This window comes from Sarcophilus harrisii, chromosome 3 (assembly GCF_902635505.1).
Source record: "Sarcophilus harrisii chromosome 3, mSarHar1.11, whole genome shotgun sequence".
NCBI classification, from domain to species: Eukaryota; Metazoa; Chordata; class Mammalia; order Dasyuromorphia; family Dasyuridae; genus Sarcophilus; species Sarcophilus harrisii.
The window spans coordinates 542,982,036-542,998,004 of NC_045428.1; the positions used below are offsets into that span (position 1 = coordinate 542,982,036).

Consider the following 15,969-nt stretch of genomic DNA (forward strand, 5'->3'; position numbering starts at 1 on the left):
GGAAACCTTCAAATATAACTTGGAGCCACTTCTGTCGCACTAGTGGAAATCAGGGCATTTAGAGCTTGGAGGGTAGTTCCGCTGCCTTATTTTACAGATAAGGAAACTGAGGCTCCGAGATAGTAAAGAATAGACCAGCCCAAGGTCATCAGAAGAGTGTCAGAGAAACGCTTCAGAGACTGGTCTTCTAACAGTTAGCCCAATGCCCATTCCACTCCACTGTGCTCCTGAGTCCAACTTTATTTTATTTTAATAGAGTGTGGGGGGAAACCGAGTCACAGAGAAGGGGAAGACCTTTTCCAAAGTTGCACAAATTGTAAAGAGAGGAAAGTCAGTCATTTAACTCCAAATGGAGGTTCTGTTCATTGCATCCCACTGCTACATGAGGAAAAAGCTATGTCAGAGCTGAGGGAACAAATAAATGCCCCTGGCTCTGGCTCTCCCATCCCCCAACCTCCTCGTGATAAAACTCCATGGATTCAGGCAGTCACAATCCAGGCTTTGCTTTGGCCTGAGAAAATCATAGGATCATAGATTTAGAACTGGAAGAGACTCGGGAGAATCACAGAACACAGAAAAACAGAGATGGAAAGGGCCTTAGAACACTCCAAGGGACCAATCCCTCCCTCTCCCCACTCCATTGTTTTGGCAGGTGGGGAAACTGAGACCCAGAGAAAGAGAGGGACTTGCTGCAAATCGCATAGGAAGTCAGTGCCGGAGTGAAGATTGCAACCTAGGGGTCCTGACTTCTCGTCTGGGAAAATATACCATCCTCTGGACAGCCACAGACAAAAGCATAAAGGGGGTGGCAGATTTGGAAGATGGACAACAACAGTGTAGTTTAGGGTACAGGCAAGCCGTCCAACAGGGTTGAAATACCTAATTAAATGCATAATTAGAAGTGCTTTGAGATCTCAGCATTCCTTAATGATATTAATCCAATTATGTGAATATTTACGGGATCCACCATTAATATTAATGACAACAATAAACAAGTGTGAGTGTTCTTTTCAAAGCTGCTGGCTGTTCCAGAAGCTGCCTCCTTTCATTACAGGCTGGTGTGACTCTATGCGGGAGAAGCCACGGCATTGTGTCTGACAAATGACTCTTGTCATACTTCTCTCTCCTTGGTCCCTGGCAGAAGTTGGACGGTATCCCCGACGACCGTCAGCCTAGGCAGGGGGTGGGGAGTGGGGAGTTGTTGTGGAGAGGGAGAGGAGAGGGAAAAGGGCATTTCCAGGGCTGGGGATTGAAAAAGGATCCATAGAAGAACAAAAATGGGATTTTAGTCCCTGAGGCTGTGGGCCGTGGAGGGGGCTTGGGGCTTGGGTGGGGAAAACAGCTTTTGTCCCAGCCCTGGGATGTGATCCAGACCTGAGAAAGATAAGCTGTCCTTTGGAAGAAGAGACGGGTTGGATTCTTTTGGAAGGACCTGGTTCTCGATGAGGTAGATGGGAAAAAAATATTATCTTGATGGAATCAGAGTATGGAACGTTAGAACTTAGAACAGACAGAAACTGAGAGCTGGAAGGCATATTAAGCACAGAGAATATGAGGGCTGAGAGGGACTTTAGGACATAAAAGGCTAGATCTCGAAGCAATCTTAGAAAAGAAAATATTAGGATATAAAAGATTACAACTGGAAAGGTTAGAACAGAATTCTAGAACCTAGAACAAAGACTGCTAGAACTAGAAGGGACTTGAGAATACAGTGTTAGAACATATGATTTTAAGGCTGAAAAGAAGGTAGATTTTTGTAAATTGAAAAATTAAAATAGAATTTTAAAAAAGATTAGAAAATGGAGCGTTAGAACATAAAGTTGGGAGGGACGTCAAAAGAACTTTTAAATAATAGTATGTCAGAATATAGAATATTAGTGTAGATGGGGTCTCAGGGATTATTTAGTCCAGCAGCCAACATCCTCATTATAAAAGAGAGGACACTGAGGGTCAGGAAAGGGATGATCATCTCGACCAAGGCTGCATAGCAAGGGAAAGGCAAGGTCATTATGCATCTAAGTCTTCTGACTCTTTTCCATAACTGTGACTATAAAAAACATGGTTGGGGAGGGGGGAAGCCTGAGAGGGGCAGCAGGAATATAATATGGGTAAATAAGCATAAGCAACAACAAACATAAAAGTCAGTTACCAGGATCTTGCCCCCCAATTCTCCCTTCTCCCTCCCAGCTGCCTGGTGCCAAGATCCACAGTGGTAATATTGAGAGATAGGTTCCGTAGTCCTTCCTTCTTCAAAGGATTTGTTAATAAGTCAATGACGGAATATCTAAAGGGAGGAAAATATTTCTTTTTATAGTTGGAGATAATTGTCCCTGGAAAAAAAACAACAACAAACCTTTAATTACAACTCACATGGAGAAAGCTTGATTTGTGCCCTGCGCCCAAATGCTGAGGAGCCGGATGTAAAATATTTGTAATATTTAGGGAACCTAGAGTTTTACATAAAAGTAAACAGCTTTGCCGGAAGGCACAATTTCTAGCAACACAATAAAATGTGCTGTGAATTTATGGCGGCCATCCATTAGCTCTTACCAAGGCAACGTCGCCCATATCTGTCGTCCATCATTATAATAGAGGGTTAATGCACCGAATTTACATAAAAAAGTCATATTGTCTGCATGAATTATTTACACCCTCAGCTGTTTTTACAGCTCGGCTTCAAGCTGTATTCTGAGAGAGATTCTGCTAGTAAATTACTCTGTGGAGGCCCAGCTCTATAACTACAAACGGCGGGCGGGCAGGCACAGGGCTATGAAAAGGAAGAAGAAATGGGGAGGCCCCAGAGTGGTTGGTGAGGGAAGCGGGTACCTCCCTTCTCCTGTGCATGAGGGGGAGGAGGCAGCTCCCTCACTCCCCCAAGATCCGGCACAGAGGATTCTATTGGGTGAGGGGCTTAGAGCTGAGATAACATGGCAGTCATTTCCTCCCTACCCTGAGATTTTCATAGGATTTAGAGTTGGTGGGGACCTTCAGAGAGGATCTAGCTCAACTTTTTTATTTTTTCAAAAGAGGAAACTGAGTTCTGGACTAAGAAAAAGATTTCTCCAAGTCATACAGAGAACCTAGGATCTCTGACTTCCAATCCTGTGCTTTTTACCAGGATGTTCTTTTCCAAAATGATATTCCAGACTGGAAATACACACACACACACACACACAAAACAAAACTCGGCTGAATCCTGAGGAAAAAAAATCATCAGTCTGGAGGTCTCTTCCCCCACTCCCTTAGTTATTTTGTAGACTCTATAGAGTTTAAGCCTATCGTTGTAGTAGGCTAAGGACACAGAAAAAGCTCATTCCAGAGACTCTGGGCTTTCAGCCCAAGGGAACTATAGATCCCCTAAAAGAGGGCCAAGGTGATGACATGAATCATGAAACTTTACACACCATCTTAGAAGTAACTTGTTTAAGGTCACAAATAGGAGCCCAGTTGGGATTAAACCCAAGACTCCAGGTTCCAAATCCAAGGTTCTTTGCCCAAGATCATATTCTGGGGACTCATGGAACCAAGGGCTTCTGATCATTGCTACCTGACCATGATCATAGCAATGGGGGAGGAGGTATAGGTTGGGGAAGGATGGACTGTTAGTATGCTCATTTATAGTTTGGTCCAGCTCTGCTCTGTGACATTAGTCAGATCCCTCCCTCTCTCTGGGCATCTGCACACACACACACACACACACACACATACACATACTGTATAAATGATGAGTGATGAGATGTGGGGGGCTCCAGGAGGAGGCATAAGTGTATGGGACATATGCAATGTACACCCAAACACCCAAGCAGAGATGCACTTCATGAGTGTGAGATCAAGGGCAGGAGCCAATGTTGCTGACTGGGTGTGTTATTAGCACTTCGGGGAGTGACAGTGACCCAGGGAGACAGAGAGGCAAAGACAGAGGCAGAGATCTGTGAAAAGGCAGAGAGAGACAGACAAAGAAACAGGACAGAAAGGCAGAGGAAAAAAAGACACAAGGAGACAGACCCACACCAAGAGGCAGGGGGGGAGCATTATTGTAAAGTTGGGACAGGCAAACCCTCTGGTCTCCTGACAGACAATGTCCAAGGGCCACAGGGGTCTGGGAGGCTCCTTTGAGAGAGACAATTCCTAGCCAGGGTCTGAGATTTTCAGGGCTTTCTGATTTCTCTAAATTTGTCTGACTCTCCTCCCCATCCCTATTTCTTCCCCTCCTACCCCAGCACAGGGCTCCGTAGAGTCAGCCTTTGCAAATGGAGGCATATCTTGGACACCAACCCCCCTCTGCCCTGCCATCACAGCCCCTTCCCCCACCCCCTTCCTCCCAGTACAAAGGAAACCGCGGAGAGTGAGGGTGAGATTCCCTGCACTGGGGTGGCCATCCGTCACAAGGCCCCTGCAAAGCCCCAGTAATGTTCTCCTGGCTGGAAGACTCCTAATGAGTCCCTGCTGAAATGGTACTCACCCCTCTCCTGCCCTAACCCAGTTCCTGTACAATATCATCATCATAACCATGTTCCCCAGGGGGATTATACCTCTGTGTGATTTAATCCTTAAATTTGTTTTGCTTTCATCCCCAGGAGGAAAGAGATGTGGGCAATAAAGTAGTCTGTCTTGTTTTGGCGCCATCCCTGCCCTTGACCCCACTGCAAATCTCCGCTTGTTGAAATTCTGTCCATCTTTCTAGGCTCAGCTCCCATGCTGCTTTCTCCATGAAGTTTACCCTGATTACCTTCATCTGGAAGTGATCTTTCCCACCTTTGTCCTTTAGTAAACATCACCCTCCCCTTTTCCCCCAAACCCAACCATGAATCTCTCCTAATGAGACCAAAGTCCAGGAAAGTTCAATGGGGCACAGTGGGTAGAAGTGGTCAGTCAGGAAGTCCTGAATTGAGACAATTTGGTGTCATCTCTTTTGTCCCCCTGGGCATTTTGCCCCTGGGACTCCTTTTCCTGGTCCATGAGTCCCGCCCAGCCCATCACTTCATTAGGAGTTCAGCCTCCTTCCCTCTAAGTTCAACTTTCTTGTCTCCTCATCAAAAACCTTGACCTTCTGTGCAAGGAGGACTTTTTCTTTACCTCTTCTCCTTTTCATTCCTTTCTTTTCTTCTATTAAAATGTTAGCTGTTCGAGGGGAGGACCCTATTGTTTGTTTATTTGCATTTGCATTACATAGCACATGCTTAAAAATATTCTTTCTCCTCCCCCTCTTCCCTTGGTGTCTTCTCTCTTTTTTTCTTTCTCTGTCTTTTTCTCTTTTCTCTCTCTCTCTCTTGTCTTAAGTCTCTGTCTCTCTCTCTCTCTTTTTCTGTCTTTTTCTTTTCTCTCTATGTGTTTCTCTGTCTCTGTGTTCCTCTTTCTCTCTCTCTGTCTTGTCTCTCTGTCTCTGTATCATTCCTTTCTCGTTTCCCTCCTGTCTTTTCTGTTTCTGTGTCCCTCTGTCTCTGTCTCTGTGTTTGTTTCTCTGTCTTTTCTCTTATGTTCTCTTTCTGTCCCTCTCCTTCTGTCTCTGTGTCTCTATCTTTTCTCTTTACACTTCTCTCTCTTTTCTATTCTTCTCTCTTTCCCTCTCTTCCTTTATTCCCTTTGTGTCTTTCTCCCTCCTTCTCTTCCTGTTCTCCCCTTATCTTTGTTTTCTCCATCTGTCTCCATCATTTTCTTCCCCTCCTTTCTCCCTTCTCTTTTTCTCCCCCTCTCTTCTTTCTGTCTTCTTTACCCCTTCTCTTTCTACTCTCTCTTCTTCTCCCCTTCCCCCATCCATCCTCCTTTCATCTCTGTCCACTGCCTCTTTCTTTCCCCTTTCTCTTGGTCCTCACTTGTAGAAACAGAGTGGATCCCTTTAATAAGAATTCCCTATGGAATTATGGGAATCAAGGATTCAGAGGGGCAAAGTGATTTGCCCGTTTCAGCTCAGGCAATAAATATCTGAGCAGAGATTCACACTCAGGTCTCCTGACATCACATCTGGTGCTCCATTTGTTCTCTATAAATAAATTGAAAAAAGTATTAAGTGCTCACTACACATAGAGTGTTAGGTATTGGGGATACACATGTAAACAAGACAATCTCTGCCCTCAAGGAGCTTACTTTTTAGTAGGAGAAGATAGCACATTGGGAAGAGAGAAGGAGGAGTGTTTTGAAGAGTGAAATCAGAGGAAACAGTGATTGGAAGCATGGGGAAATTGATGGAGATGTCCTAGGCAGGGACGGTGGTGTGGATGTGATTGCTGTTTTCAGAGCTAGAGTTGGAAAGTGTAGTGGGGGTAGGGATAGGGCAGGGAAGAAAGGGACTTAGGTGTAGGGGTGTGTCATGAAGTTGGTGAGGAAACATCAGCATCCATAGTTTAAATAGTCTGGCTAGTGCTTATCAACCTTCAGGTCCAGATAAAAGATAAGATTCTCTGAGATAAATGAAGTCTGGGACTTAGAAACACGCTAACAATGAAGATAGTAGGGAAGCATCAGGATGGGTCTAGATCAGAACTAGATATAATGAACTCTAAACAATCAGAAACTCACAGCAATGATCATAAACTTCTGGGTGGTTATTTACACACACTTTCCCTTGAAGGAAAAAGTCAGATTCTCTGTTCCTTCTAATGAGCCTGGAGTTCATGAAGGTCCCTATGGCTCCAGCATCCCAAGTTCTGAGGGATGAGGTTGTGAACTTATTGAGAGCAAGGATGGTTTCTTGTTCAATCTCCCCATGGGGAGAGAGCACAGGTCCTTCTGTGTAGTTGTTACTTTATCAGTGGTAAATGAATGGATAAAGGCAGAAGGCCTGTGGATCTATCCCTTTTTCCCCATCCTGTTGCTCCCTCTCACTTACGGAAGAAGAGGGTATAATTAGGGCTATGTCCTGTGGGGCCAGCAAGAACAACTTGAGAAGAGTGGGGCTAATAGAGATGAGGGATTAAGAAAGGTGATGGAGTTTAGGGTAACCGTGGAAAGTTATTGAACAAAAGAATAGCTTTTTCTTTCCCTTGACAAATACAGGAGAACAATGCAATAGGGAGTGTCTATGCGCTCATCTGTGTGTTTACCTGTATCTCTGTTCTTTATATTGTAACTACATAAGTACAATTGTCTGTAAATAGATGAGGGAGGAGAGGATTTTGCACTGAGAGTCAAAGAAGCTGGAGTTTGAATTCTGTTTCAGACAATTGCTACATTTGTGATCTCAGGTAAGTTCTCCTTGAGCCTCAGTTTCCTCATATGTAAAATGTTCTGACCTCTAAGTTTTCTTCCAGCTCTGTATTTAGAATTCTTTGTGCAATAATAAGCTCTAATTGGAACTTGGGGATTGTGAGTCTAGGTGAATTTATTAATATTTCTGGGACCCTAAATGTTTGTGTGTGCCAGTGTAGGTCTCTGTGACTTGGAATATCTCTATGTGGGAAGCTGAATATATGGACACATATAAATAAATATACGGTTGTTCTGCTTGCGGATGTGTGTGTTTAGAGCTTTGTGAATTTATGTATGTGCCCATTGGTGGTTCTAGGTAAAATTGTGTGATAATGGAATATTTCCATTGAAGGGGTGTGTGTGTGTGTAGGCCCACATGCCTCAGTAAACCTCCTTATATACATGTGTGTCTTTTTGACTTTGCATACGTGTGGGTAAAGTTGTATGTGTATATTTGTGATGTGTGATATTTATTCCCCCAAGACAAATGCTGGAGGGAAGGAGATTGTGCAGAGGTCTGGCAGACTGGGCGGGGGGGGGGGGGGGGACCTTCTGGACTAGGGAATTTGCAGAAATATCTCCCTATTCTCTAGGATTTTACAAATGCTTTTCACTTTGACTCCCCAGTTCATATAGAAAGCCCTACTCTGCACCTTTCTGTCTTTGCCAGCAGCTATGCTCCGAATCTGCAATCTGTCCAGAAACTCTGGCTCCTGGCCCCCTGCTCCTTTTCCCTAGTCTGGGTCTTCAGGGGCACTCGTTGTAGGGGAGAGTTCCTCTCCCTGTCCATCGTCTCCCGGCACAGAGCCAGCATGACAGCAGATTCTAGCTTAAAGACTCTCTCATAAAACCCAAAATGCCAAGCCCTGAGCAGCCCTAACACTCCACGGTGGAGCGCTCTGCTGCCGTGGCCGCTCTCGTGAAGGAGAGCTTTAGGATGCACAGTGGTCCAATAACAGCCATGTGCAGTTGGCAGAGAAAAAATAGAGTTGCTACGGTATGCAGAGGCCGAACTTTAGGCCTGAGATCCAGGATTCTCGTCTCAGCCTTGACAGCTGTCTCCTCACAACATGCTTCTGCTTAGCCAACCTTTCGTAGGGAAGTAGAGAGTCACTGGACATTGGAGTAGAAGGGGTCCCAGAACAGAGAATCTTAGAAAAGCTTGGGGGGGGGGTATATATGTGACAATAGTAGTCTTTCAACATAGAATGGTAGAGACAAAAGGGGCTTCAGAACAAAGAATATCGGATCTGGGAGAGTCCTTAGAACAGAGAATGTCAGAACTGGGAGGGCCCTTAGAACCCAGGTTGTCAGGACTGGGAGGGAGGACTTTAGAACCTAGGATGTCAGAGCTGGGAGGGCCTTAGAACTCAGGATATCAGAGCTAGGAGGGAACTTAGAACACAGGATGTCAGAGTTGGGAGGGGACTTAGAACCCAGGATATCAGGGCTAGGAGGGAACTTAGAACACAGGATGTCAGAGTTGGGAGGGGACTTAGAACTCAGGATGTCAGAGCTGGAAGGGCCCTCAGAACCCAGGATGTCAGAGCTAGGAGGGAGCTTAGAACACAGGATGTCAGAGCTGGGAGGGCCCTTGCAAAAAAGAATGTCACAGATGAAAGGTCCTTTAGAACAGAGAGTCTCAGAACTAAAAGGGGTCTTAGAAAATATAATATGAGAACAGAAAATATAGATCTTCAGAGTGCCATTTTACAGATGAAGAAACTGAATTGTAGTGAGTTTGAATGATTGGCCCTTGGCAGTCAATCAACAAACAATTATTTAGTGCCTACTGTGTGTCGGTATTGTGTTAGGTGCTATGCTAAACTTTGGGAGTTCAAAGAAAAAAAGTTTTGTTTTTTTTTTCCCTCAAGGAGCTTACATTCTATTGGGAGAGACAAAATGTATATTATGCATATTATAAAGGTAGTATTTTGAAACTAGAAGCTGGCGGATGAGGAAAGACCTAATTAGAGAAGCAGATGAGGTTGGAACTGAGCAATGCTAGAGGCCAGGGGGGCTCAGATTAGGCAGGTCTGGACACTGGGAGCTAGTCAGGCCAGAATAGAATGAAAACTTTAGGAAGCATCCCTTTGTCCCTGGGTGGGCTATTTTGTTAACATTTTGTCACTGCTTATACAGCTGTACATGGTATAATTTCCTTCAAAGGTCAGAGTGGATTAATGGAAAGAGCCTTGGGCTTGGAATCTGAAGACCTTATTTGGAATTTTGGCTCTGCTGCTTCCTTCCAGGGAGATTTGGTAAGTAACTTCACTTCTGTGAATCTCAGTTTTCTCATCTGTGTGATGGGGCTATCCTAGACATCCTGGAAAGAACATTGGTATTGTAGTCAGATAACTTGTATTTTTGACCTAGTTCACTTTGCCTATCTATGTGAGCCTCTGTTGCCTTATCTCTAAAATGGGTATGAGAACATATACTCTGCCTAACTCATAGCTTGGCCATAATAAAATGCTTTGTTATCCAAATTATTGTTGCCATCATTTACCTCACAGGTTTGTTGTAAGGAAAGAAGCTTTATAAAGCACCTAGAACGCTATTATATAGAATACTGGATTTTGGCTGGGAGGAAGTAAGGATCTGGAAGGAGGGAGCAGGTGTTTGAAGGCCTGAGTTTATAAATGGGAGCAGTGATTTGGAGGATAGGAGATCAAAGAATTGGCAAGAGGGCTTATCTTGGAACTAGATAAGACCATTTATCAGGATGTGGAAAGTGAGTGTCAAGTTTAGGACTATTTTTTCCCCAGTAGGAGAGAAGTGCTGATAAACATTTAACAACCAGCTTTGGTGGGGGAAAGAGGAGGAAAATACTCCCACACATTTTGAATTTTAATGTGCATTTATTAACATTTTCTCCATCACTTTCTTAAGTCTGGTTAATCTATAAAACAAATCAAGTCTCAGCACTTACAGTTTGCCAACTTCCGAGGTGTAAAATGCTCACGTTTAACAATCTACTTTCCCCAATAATTTGAAGATGGTAAATATTTAACAACCAGCTTGGGCGGGGCTACACTCAGCATACTTTGAATTTTAATTTGCATTAATTAGCATTTTCTCCACCAGTCTCTTAAGTCTAAGCAATCAACAGAACAAATGAAGGCCTAATGTGTAGAATTTGCCTATTTCCAAGATGTAAATGCTCATGCTGAAAATTCAACAATTTACTTTCCTGAACAAATTTAAGTTGACTCCAGTACACCCCTAGCTCTAGTTGAAGCTGGCTCTAGCACTGGGGTTAGGGCTTAGTAAACAATACAAACACACACACTCATGGATCCTATGAATTTAGAGCTAGCTGTGACTTTGGAGACATTAAATGTCTATTATATATCATATATTGTTCTAGATGCTGTAAGTAAAAAGTTAAAAAAAAATTACACCATTTCTTGTCCTTAAGGAGCTTACATTTAATCAGAGGGAAAGACAATATATGCATGTATGATCATAGCTAGACCCAATTAGTATGAATAATGAATCTCCTGAAGGGGTCACCTGTATTCCAATTCTCAATATTCAAAGTTATAATTAGGTAAACTATAGTAATTGGCTGCAGCTCAATGAAAATAAACAATGTGAATTTGAATAATGTCACTACTTCAGGGATTCATTGTTCACTAAGTGAATCTAGCTGTGTGCACCTTGGTATGGATGAAATAAATAAGACATAACTTTTTTTTTTTCCTAGAGGGGGAGAAAAGGCACTGGGGGCTTGAAAGGCCCATCAGGAAAGGTTTTATGCAGGATGTGGCATTTGAGCTGAATTTCAAAGAAAACAAGACCTCTAAAAGATGGAAGGAAGAAGGAAATGCTTTCTAGGCGTGAGGGACAGCTGTTGGCAAAGACCCAGAGATGGGAAATGGAGGGTCTTGTTTATAGACGTCCAGTCTGGCCCTGCTGCTAAGCGTGGGCAGGGAGATAACAAAATTGGAAAGGGTGGGTTGGCACCAGATCGGGAAGAGCCTTAAAAGTAAAATCGAGGAGTTTCTACTAGATTAATTCAGTGCCTTCATTTTATAGATGTGAAAATTGAGACTTAGAATAGTAAAGTGTGAAGTCATAGAGATAATATATGGCAGAGTCAGAATTCAAATTCAAGTTCTATGGTTCTAAATCCAGCGTTCTCTATACTCCCTGGGAAAAATCAGTGTGTTCCCTGAAAGATGGAAATATGACGGATCCTCAGGTCTTCCTTTTGGTGTCTCTTTCTGATAACTGCTCCTCTTCAGTGTCTGCAGAATGCTCGCCACCAGCAATTGCACAGGGGGTCTCTGAGTTTTTTAATGCTCTAGATCAGGGACTAATCTTTAATTAGCAGCTCATTAGTAAGTGTATATAATTGCCTATTACGTGTCAAGGCTTCTAAAGAGCCGGGGTTCTAGTCCAAGTCATTCTTGAACAAGAATCTCCTTCTATGTCAGAAAAGAGGTCAGCCAGCCCGGACATGGAATTATAATTTAATGGGAGATGGTATGGACCAGATGAAAGAATCAGGCAATCTGGACTTGAAATCTGGCTCTGCAACATACTTTCTGTGTGATCCTGGGAGCCATGGGGATGTAGGGCTATACAATCCCTAAGAAGTCTAGATGTAAATATTTAATTCTATTTAACTCATTACTTTTTAATTTTGTTTTCAGAATACAATACATTTTCTGATGTTTTTGTTCTAAGTCTGACCAACGCTTTGATCTAATTTTTATATAGTGGTTCAAGTACTGATTTTGATTGTATTACTATGTTCATCATGACTGGTCCCGATATGAGCAATACGAATGCTGTGTCCTTGGCATGGTGCCTATTGATGCACCCAGAAGATTTTTAGTTAAAGGATCTCCTCTGAGGTTCTTATGGACCACATGTGCTAAGGATAAAGTTTGCCTGATGGTCTAGAAATCGTGATTTATCAACCCTAAGTGGTGAATCCTTTTTTTGGGCTCTCCACACGTGTTTCAGGTATTTCTGAATTTTTAAGATTACTTTTTAAAAAAAAAAAAACTTATACTTGGAATGCTTTATGCATTGCAGGAATCCAATGGAGAAATTTTTGGTGGTCTGTGCAGTTGAAGGGAAGCACTGGAGAAATCTTTGTCCATGTTTCCATTTGGAATGTTCTGTGAGTCTTCAGGACTCTACTGGAGAAATGTATATACATTGAAGAAAACCATTAGCAGAATTTTCATCTAGAACACAAACAGCTGTTTTTCACATGAAGGTAAACCCTTCCTTGTCTTCTTTCTTTTTTCCTTTCCCTTTCTCTATTCCCTTCTCTTCCATATCCCCTTCTCCATCTCTTATCCTCCCTGTCTCATCCTTCCTCTTGCCTCCCTTTTGTTCTTTCTCCTTTTTCTTTTCTCCTTCCCATTCCCCTTCCCTTTTCCCTTTCCCTCTCCCTTTTCCCTATTCTCTTCTTCCTTTTATTCCTCCTTTTCTTTTCCCTTCCCCTGTCTTCTTTCTCTTTCCCTTTTTTCTACTTGCTCTTTCCTTTTCCCTTTCTCTTTCCCCCTTTCCTCATCCTATTTCCCTTTTCTTTTCTTTTTCCCTTCTCACTTTTCTCTTTTTCTTTCTTTCTTTCGCTTTCTTCCTCCTTTGTCCCCTTTTCTTTCCTTTTCCTCTTTTCTCTTTCTCTCTTTCCCCCTTTCCATTCCCTTTTTCGTTTTCTTTTTCCTTTCCCTTTCCCTTCTCCTTTCTTTTTACCCTTTCCATTTTTCTTTTCTCTTTCTCCTCCTTTCTTTTTTCTCTATTCCCTTACTTTTGCCATATTCTCCCTTTCTTCTTTCCTTTTCCCCTCCTCCCTTCTCTTTTGCCCTTCCCTTTCCCCTCCCCAGTTATTTTTATTTGTTCTTTTTTCTTTTCTAATTGTTTTTGGGTTAGGAAGGCTTTTACATGTACCAAGATAGGTGATAATTTATGAGAATTTTTAAAGAAAAAGTTATTTGCTAAACTTGAATAACCATGTATTTGGAGGTGAGAGTAATCTCTGGGATCATGAGATATGGTAGATCTGGATACTCATCAAAGGTTATTAATTTTCAGACTATCTAAAACTGTGTCACACAGACTATTCTTTAATAGCCATGATTGGAAGGTACTTGAAAAGACAATGCTTGAATTTCTCCAATATTTCACTGTGGAGAGAGTATAAAAGAGGTGGATGAGGAAGTCTTTGAGTAAACTGGAGGGTTTTCCTAAACAATCTAACAGAGTATGAAGGAGTTTTCTAAACAGCCTGATAGTGTGGGCCATTGCAACAGGTTAATAATTCAATTGACAAAATTCTTCAATCACCTTGTTGAGAATATAGGGTATTGGTAATAGGATAAAGGCAACTTAGGTGGTACAGGAAACATACTTTTAGAGACTTTTTTTTCCTTTTAAAAAATCTGCACTTAAGAAAACACTAAATAAAATGAGCATTTCCATATAGATTATAGAACAGAAGGGGAGTATTGCACATGAAATAGTGAATATTATATAGAGCTTGCTTTCCTTTTAAAGTATATAATAAATTTAACATGTAACTTTCAAAGCTGTCCTGCTTGTCTGTGATTCCTTCTGGTTTTCCTTCTGTTCTCTTCTCATTTTTTTGGAGAGGAGGACAGGAACCCTAGTCCTAACCACTCTTTACCTTTCATCTCATCCTTCTCTTACTGAATATAAAAGAAAAAATATCTTTGTAATGAATATGTATAGTCAAGCAAAACAAATTCCCACATTGGGCATGTCAAAAACTATGCCTCATGGGTGGCTCATTGGATAGATTATTGAACCTGGAGTCAGGAAGATCTGAGTTCAAATTTGATCTCAGAAACTTACTAACTGTGTGATCCTAGGCAAGTCATTTGATCTTTGTTTCAGTTCCTCAGTTGAAAAATGAGGGTAATAATAACACTTACTTGTAGGGTTGTTTTAAGGATCAAATAATATTTTTAAAGCACTTAGAATAATGTTTGGCACATAGTAGCCACTGTATAATGCTTATTCTCTTCCTTTCCTTCCCTCATTCTGTATCTTGAATACTTCACTTCTCTCTCAGAAGGTGAATAGCATCTTCTTTGCCATCAGTGTTCTGGAATCATTGCTAATTATTACATTGATCAGAGGACTTAAGTCTCTCAGTTTCTTTTCTTTACATTATACTTTTATAAATTGTTCTTGTGTGTCTCATGATACTCTGTATCAGTTCACATAAATCTTCCCAGTTTTCTCTGCTTTTTCATTATTTATAAAGCATAATAGTATTCTATTACATGCATATACCATAATTTGTTTAGCTTTTCCCCAGTTAATGACCCTCCCAACTTATTTTCTAGTTCTTTGTTACCACAAAAAGCTGCTATAAATATTTTTGTACAAACGGGTAATTTTCCTCCTTCTTTAATCTTTTAGGGGTTTTGATCTAGGATAAGTAAAAACCCGCCCATTGGCTTACATAAAAAAGCAAGTTTGTCCCTACTTTGAAGCAGTAGAAAAGAAACTCTCTTCTTGAAGGTGTTCTCATTCTTAAAGATTCACCCTTGCACCTACTGAAGAATGCACAAAGGGAAGAAAATGCCTCTTCTCCCTCTCTCCTCTCTATTCCCCTCCAGTCAACAGTGAGATATTGTGGCAGAAATATGTGACTATAGGAGATATGTGCTTGCATATGATCTGAGAGGGAAATTCAAGATCATAGACCTTGACCTCTAACCTTCTGTGAAGAGAGTCAAGGGGAAGAAAGATAGAGGAGGAAGAGAAAGAGAAGAAAGAGGAGGAGGAAGAGGTGGAGGAGAAAAAGAAGGAGGAGAAGGAGGAGGAGAGAAGGAGGAGGAAGAGGAAAAGAGAAGGAAGAGAGGAGGAGAAGAAGGAGGACAGGAGGAAGAGGAGGAGGAGAAATAGAAGGAGGATTATCCTGGATGGAGACTAGAGCTGGATCCTTTCATTTGGGAGATAGCAGCCTTCAGAGCTGAGAATCTGAAGCTTCCCACTCTGGAGTCTTCCCATTGGTCCTAAGGTAAGAGTTCTAATTCTTTCTGAAAGAGCCTGGTAATTCCCTAGCCAAGGATTTCTGCTAAGGACAGAGAAAACTGGGAAGATTTATATAAACTGATATAGAGTAACATGAGATACATGAGAATAATTTATATAAATTCAATAATGTAAAGAAAGGAAACTTTGAAAGACTTAAATCCTCTGATCAATGTAATGAGTAGCAGTGATTCCAGAACACTGATGGCAAAGAGGATGCTACTCACTTTCTGAGAGAGAGGTGAAGAATTCAAGATACAGAATGAGGGAAGGAAAGGGAGGGAATAAGCATTATACAGTGCCTTCTGTGTTACAGGCATTATTCTAAGTGCTTAGCTGAAATCTACTGCAAAGACCAGTACCAAATACCAGACCAAGATGTCTGGCCCAGCTCAGAAAGTACTCAGGTGACAGCAGATCCAATCAAAATGTCTTTATCAGTGTATATGGATACAGTATTAAAGGATACCAGAGGATCTATAGCATTGGAGTATATGAGTTGCCATCATGTGGGCTTTACATGTAAAATCTCTGTACTTGTTCACCCTCTCCTTTAAGAGAATATATGGTGGTGGGAGTGTGAACCCTAAGTTTATAGGGGAGGACATTCTATTGCAAATCTTCTGACTTAGGTATTTCAGTAAATGCCTTTGCTTTGAGCGAATAATGTCATCTGGCTGAGTACCGAAAAACAAACATGTTAGTGGGGGCTTGTGAACTCTAGCTTTAGCAGGATGGGTTCACTCCTAGGACCCT

The 15,969-nt window shown here is 41.9% G+C and overlaps 1 long non-coding RNA gene across 3 annotated transcripts in view; it reads left to right on the forward strand.

Annotated features, from left to right (window-relative positions):
* The window catches only part of LOC116422779, a 62,588-nt gene extending 47,278 nt beyond the window's left edge, over window positions 1-15,310 (forward strand). For all 3 annotated transcript variants that reach the window (XR_004233314.1, XR_004233313.1, XR_004233315.1), the window contains 3 exons: window positions 9,355-9,446; window positions 12,235-12,421; window positions 14,596-15,310. This is a non-coding gene — a long non-coding RNA (uncharacterized LOC116422779). The remainder of the gene's footprint in view (window positions 1-9,354; window positions 9,447-12,234; window positions 12,422-14,595) is intronic.
* Window positions 15,311-15,969: the final 659 nt, after the last annotated feature.